Source organism: Hemicordylus capensis, chromosome 4, assembly GCF_027244095.1.
Source record: "Hemicordylus capensis ecotype Gifberg chromosome 4, rHemCap1.1.pri, whole genome shotgun sequence".
Classification (NCBI taxonomy): Eukaryota; Metazoa; Chordata; class Lepidosauria; order Squamata; family Cordylidae; genus Hemicordylus; species Hemicordylus capensis.
The window spans coordinates 87,245,902-87,251,901 of NC_069660.1; positions in this window are offsets into that span (position 1 = coordinate 87,245,902).

Here is a 6,000-nt window from a genome sequence, read left to right on the forward strand (position 1 = left end):
TCTCCAGTATGACCTGCACGCTCGCGCAGGGCCTACTGGAGCTTCCGGGGGGCCATGCGGCCCCCGATCCTCCCAGCCCCTGCTGGCTCCGTCACGGAGCCGGCAGTTGTGCGGCCGGCCAGTGCGGCCGCCAGAGCAGACTGTCTGCTTGTACACCAGAGCAGACTGTCTGCTTAGCCTGCTCTCCTCGCAACCTCCCTGAGGCTCTTCTCACCGATCATAAGAAGAGCCTCCCTATGTATCATCATCTTCTTGCTAGGAGGGATTTCTCCTCCTCATTTGCAAAACATATTGGTTATTTCCTTGACTAGAACTAATGTTTAAATCAGAATTCGTGTGTCTTAATTCAAACTGAGTCCATCTCAGTTTTACGTAGGTATCTATACTATACATGTATATATGTCAGTGTGTCGATTCCTGTGTATATTTCTTCCCACATACTGATCTCCATTTGCAACACAGTTAGGAGCTTTAAGAAATGTCGACTAAACCTAGCAGAAGCCTTTTCATTGCAGTTGCTTAACAGCATTCCAGCCCATCAGCTCTGCATTTCTTTTGGCTTTCTGCTTTGCACATTTATCACCCTTATTACAGAAAATACAGTAGATCACAGCTGGGATCTAATGAGAAATAAGAGCTGGGATCTAATGCATAAAATAGATCCCAGAAACCATGAACTAGATATGACAGCCTTTAGTATTCCTTATTTTTTACAGCCTTTAGTATTCCTTATTTTTTTACAGCCTTTAGTATTCCTTATTTTTTACATTTTTACTTCTTTTACATGACCCCCACCGCATGTTAAGGTCATCTGGGGAGGTCCGTCTCCAGTTACCACCGGTTCGTTTGGTGGCGACTCAGAGGCGGGCTTCTCTGTAGCTGCTCCTGGGCTGTGGAATGCACTCCCAGCAGAAATTCGTAATCTTAATTCTTTATTGTCTTAAAGCTCTTAAAACTCATTTTTTTGGCCTAGCCTTTCAGGGTTTTTAATTAGTTTTAATTTTTTTAAATGTTAACCTGGCTTTCAGGGTTTTAATTGTTTTGATAGTTTAATTGTTTTTTAAGATGTTTTTAAATTGGTGTTTATATTTGTATTTCTGTTTTAATTGTTTTTAATGATTTTTGTCTTTTAATTGTAAACCTCCCTGAGCCTGCTCGGAAGGGTGGTAGAAAAATCGAATAAATAAATAAATAAATAAATAAATAATAAAATGCTGATCTAATGACATTAACAAGACTTATTACTTGCCTGCTGTGGTTAAATTCCCCAATGGACTCATTATTTCTTAGGCAAACAGATCTTAATCAGCTTGGAAATCCTTAAAATAAACAAGGACTAACCAAAGTTTCCCCCCCTCCTGCAGATGATGCTCTGCAGCCTCCTAGCTGCCACACTCACTTGAAGAGCAATATAATTCCTTATCCTAATGCCCAGCTGTTCTCTTCTTTCCCAGTAGTTCCTGTCCTCAGTTCTTGTGAGAATGTAACTTTCAAGGGAGCAATGCCAAAGGGGAAGCTTTTCACAGGGATTTTGAAGTTATTGTAGGCCTTATGCCAGGAAGGAATTCAGCTCAGAGAATTCTCAAGGACAGGGCAATATCCCAATGACTGTCTAGGAATGCAGTCTAGGATTCTGAAGTGGTATGTGTGTGGACATTAGTCATTCTCTATTATCTCAATGAGAATATCAGGCCTAGTTTTTAAAAACAAACACTCTTCCTTAATTAAAAACAAAACAAAACTTCACTGAATCAGTGAAGTTTTGTTTTGTTTTTAATTAAGGAAGAGTGTTCTGAAGTCTTGCCTGCAAGTCTGGAAATTAGTTATAAAAATAGAAGGCATGCTTTGTCCCAGGTGTGCAGGATGTGGATTTTCAAGCATCCCTACAAGAAAAGAGATCATAGAATGGACTCTCCTGTGCAGATGCACATAATAGCAGTCATGGAGATGACTTTAGGAAAATGTACTGTTTTCTCTCCTTTCGATCAACAGGGACACTACTTTGCAGTTGCCAGCTGACATCATGAAAACTGTACTCTTGCTACAGAATTCACTGGAAGCAGGATGGGGAAGTATTTTCTCCTGTCTGTCCCGACCCTCCTGCCAATTGGATAATCTTGAGTTCTTGTATTATGTATTTCTAAGACAGTTTTAGTATTAACTACCTGGAGGACAGTGTATCTGCTATGTTCTTCAAGGTTGGCTTCAGGTTTGAGAAGGCCCTCGGGAAAGTATCCTCTATGCCCCCCACTGGTTGCCTCCAGGGCCTTGGCTACAAAATGTGCCAGTACCAGGGCGGAGCAGGCCTAGCTGGCACCTGAATACAACAAAATTCTAAGAAGGCACCAAAACAGAACACTAAAATAGGATAAAACAGGGAGAGTGATTTACCAAAAACAGAGACCAAAAAATAGAGAGTGTCCTTGGTAAAAAGAGGCAGTTGGGGCATATGTAAGGATTATGGATTTAGTGTATGCATGTAATACTTTGCAATGCGTTCTATACATGCTACATATTGTGAGCAAGACATTTGCCTGATTCCCCACCCCACCCCACCCCCCACACACGCATCTTTAAAAATGGTTAATCACGTGGATCAGATCTTTATTAGCTTATCCCCTTTTACGTGTGTATGTGTGTATCTGTGTGAGAGAATATCTTGGCAGCAGAGGAAAAGGAGATATTTTTAAAGACTGGATTTGAATTCCCTTTTGGTGAGCTCACAACTGCATGTTCCATTTAATCTCTGACCCACATACACACCGCCCCTCCATACCACAATAGTTTTAGATGAGCTCTTGTATAACAGTGGAGAATGCAGTGACTCTCCAAACAAACAAACCTGCCTCCAGCCCTTTGTGCACAATGGCATGGAATGACTTCATAGCACAGGCTGCAAACAGTAACAGAGAGAACTAGCCATCCCTGCCAAATGGTTCTTTGGCAGAAATGAAAGCTGCCTCACTCAGAGCAAACACGTTTTTGAGCTTTGAGGCAGAGCACATGACCATTTGGATGTCAACCGCTTCCAGAAAATCCCTGCCCCAGGTGCCTCTTGTGCTCACATTTAATTTGTTTAAATTGTTTAAATTTAATTTGTTTATACAAATCTGCTTGTGTAAATACTGTAAGATTTACAACTGATTAGCACCAAATCTGAGTTTTCTTTAAGAAGTTCAAATGTACAAACAAACAAACAAACCCTCTTAATAGTTAGACTGAGTTAAAAACAGACAATGATTAGGAATGTGCAGTTCAGCACTGAACCAGTGTGGACAAGGCTTCAGTGCCAGGGGAAGAGGAGAGGTGGGGAGGGGAGTGGTGAGTGGGATCTTTAAAAGAGAGGAGAGCAAGTCCTTACCTGCTCTCCACCACTGCCCCCAAGAACTTGTGCATGGTGCTAGCAAGCACATGCACATAGTGTTGCTGACCAAACAAATGGCACCCGTGTATGCTGGCACTGCACACGGGTTCTTGGGGGCAGTGCCATCGCAGCAGGAAGCTATATGCAGTGGTGGAGAGCAGGTAAGGACCTGCTCTCCTCTTTTTAAAAGATCCCATTCACCACTCCCTTCCCCGTGGCGCTGAACCAGTGCACGAACCTCTGTTCATGCACAAACCTTATGCAACTCTGTTCATACACATCCCTAATAACTATCAGTGTTTGTGACCTTAAAGTAATAACTTTATAAAACATCACTTTCAGCTATGCACACATGCACATGCATGCATGCTTGCTCAAGTGTGCGTGCAACACACACACACACACACGCATTAAAGTGAAGTACAAACAGTGATATAATCTTGCTATAACTCTTGGAGAGAATGGGTTAAAAAGTACAGGTAACTGGATCATTTACTATATGCAAAGACTTGCATTACAATAGAATAATTTCTGCATGGTAAACAAATTTAGGATGCAGCTACCTAGCAGGCTTGGCAGCAGCCTGGGAACAATCCACTCCTTTGTGGCTGCTCCACAACCCACTCACCCGTACAAGCCACACCCCTTGTGTTGGCATCAGACACACACTGATGCAGGGGGGTGGCCAGCATGGGGAGTGGGGGACATGTGGCCCACCAGCCCCTTCCAGCCAGCTGAGTGCTTTATTTCTCTCCCTCTCTCCAGGTGAGAGAGAGAGAAAGCACCCAGTCAGCGAACAAGGTACCTGCTGACTCGAAGGGACAGAGAGGCCACATTGGTCTCTCCCAGTTGCAAGCGCTTTGTTCACCATCTGAGTGCTTTCTCTCCCTCACTCAGAGTGAAGGAAAGAAAGAACACTGAGGCAGTGGACAAAGTACTCACCAGCTGGGAGCTGTGTGTTGCGCTCCCAGCTGGCAAGCACCTCATTCACTGGCTGGGGGTGAGGGGGTACCCTAGGAAGGCAAGGGGATGCCATGGTAGCCCACAACCCCAGCAGCCCAGGGACAATTGTCCCCCTTTGTTCAATAGTGGGGCGATTCTCACAATCAACAAAAATTGGGCTAGGAGAGCCTAGCCCGATTTTTGTTGATCGTAAGAACCACCGGGCTTGCAGCTGAGCTCGGTGGTTCTTGAGTGGGTAACCCGCTCGAGAACCCCTGCTAAAAAGCAGGTTTGTGGAGTGCGTGCTCCAGCAAACCTGCTTTTTAGGCTAGTGAGTAGCCGCAGCGCAGCTTCATGCCGTGCCTACTCATCAGTAGACCCCCGGCCGGGAGGCGAAAAGCTGCCTCCTGGCTCGGGGGTCTCCCCAGTATGTCCTGCGTGCTCATGCAGGGCATACTGGGGCTTGAATTGGAGCCAACCTAGTACAGAGTGCCAGCTCAACTAATGACTGGCTGGATAGCTTTGGGTAACTCATTATTTCTCACCCTAATTCAATTTGTGAAATCTCAAAGGAGGGATTATGATCACACAAGACTGGCATGATGATAAATTGGATGTGATTTCAAAACTTTTAGAAGTGAGAATTCTAAGCAGCTGTTCTCTTTGGATGGCTGCTATATCGTGTTTTTGCTCACTTTAATTATTGTAACATCTTGCACCTGGGCTGGGTTTGCCTGATAGGGTGGGTGAGAGCCACGACTGTTGGGCTTTTAAAGTCTAGGCCCTTATAAAGGTGAGCTGCACTGGGAGTGCAACCACTGGTGTAGCCCACCATTAAACTGGTAGCCTGCAGGGTTGCCTGACCCACCAATATGCTGATGACACCCAGATCTATTTCTCCATATCAACCTCATCAGGAAATGGCATAACTTCCTTAAATGTCTGCCTGGAGGCGGTAATGGGTTGGATGAAGGACAACAAATGTGAATCCAAATAAGAGGAGGTACTGACTGTGGGGGTTTGGGACCCAAGAGATGGTTTAGATCTGCCTGTTCTGGATGATGTTAAACTCCCCCTGAAAGATCATGTACGTAGTTTGGGAGTGCTCCTCCTGGATCTAAAACTCTCTCTAGTTTCTCGGTTTGAGGCAGTGGCCAGGAGCACTTTTGATTGGTTTTGGCTGATGCGTCCGCTACATCCATTTCTGGAGGTAAATGACCTTAAAACAGTGGTTCATATGCTTTTAACCTCCAGGCTTGACTACTGTAATGCACTCTATGTGGGTCTGCCTTTGTACGTAATCCAGAAACTACAATTGGTACCAAATGCAGCAGCCAGACTGGTCTCTGGGACAATCTGAAGGGACCATATAACACTGATTTTAAAAGAACTGCGCTGGCTGACAATATGTTTCCATGTGAAATAAAAAGTGCTGGTTATTACCTATAAAGCCTTTAGCGGCTTGGGCCCAGAATACTTAAAAGAGTGCCTTCTTTGTAATGAACCCCATCACCTATTATGTTTTTCTTGTTGCTGCTGGCTCATTTGTTGGAGACTTGGGACTAGAGGTGTGCACAAAATTAGTTTGTCTGGTTAGGTTCAAGTCTGGACAGGACTTGAACCAGAAATATTTGGTTTTATACCCCCAAACTAGCTCGAACCCCAAACTGGCTCGAACGCGAACCTAGCCAGGG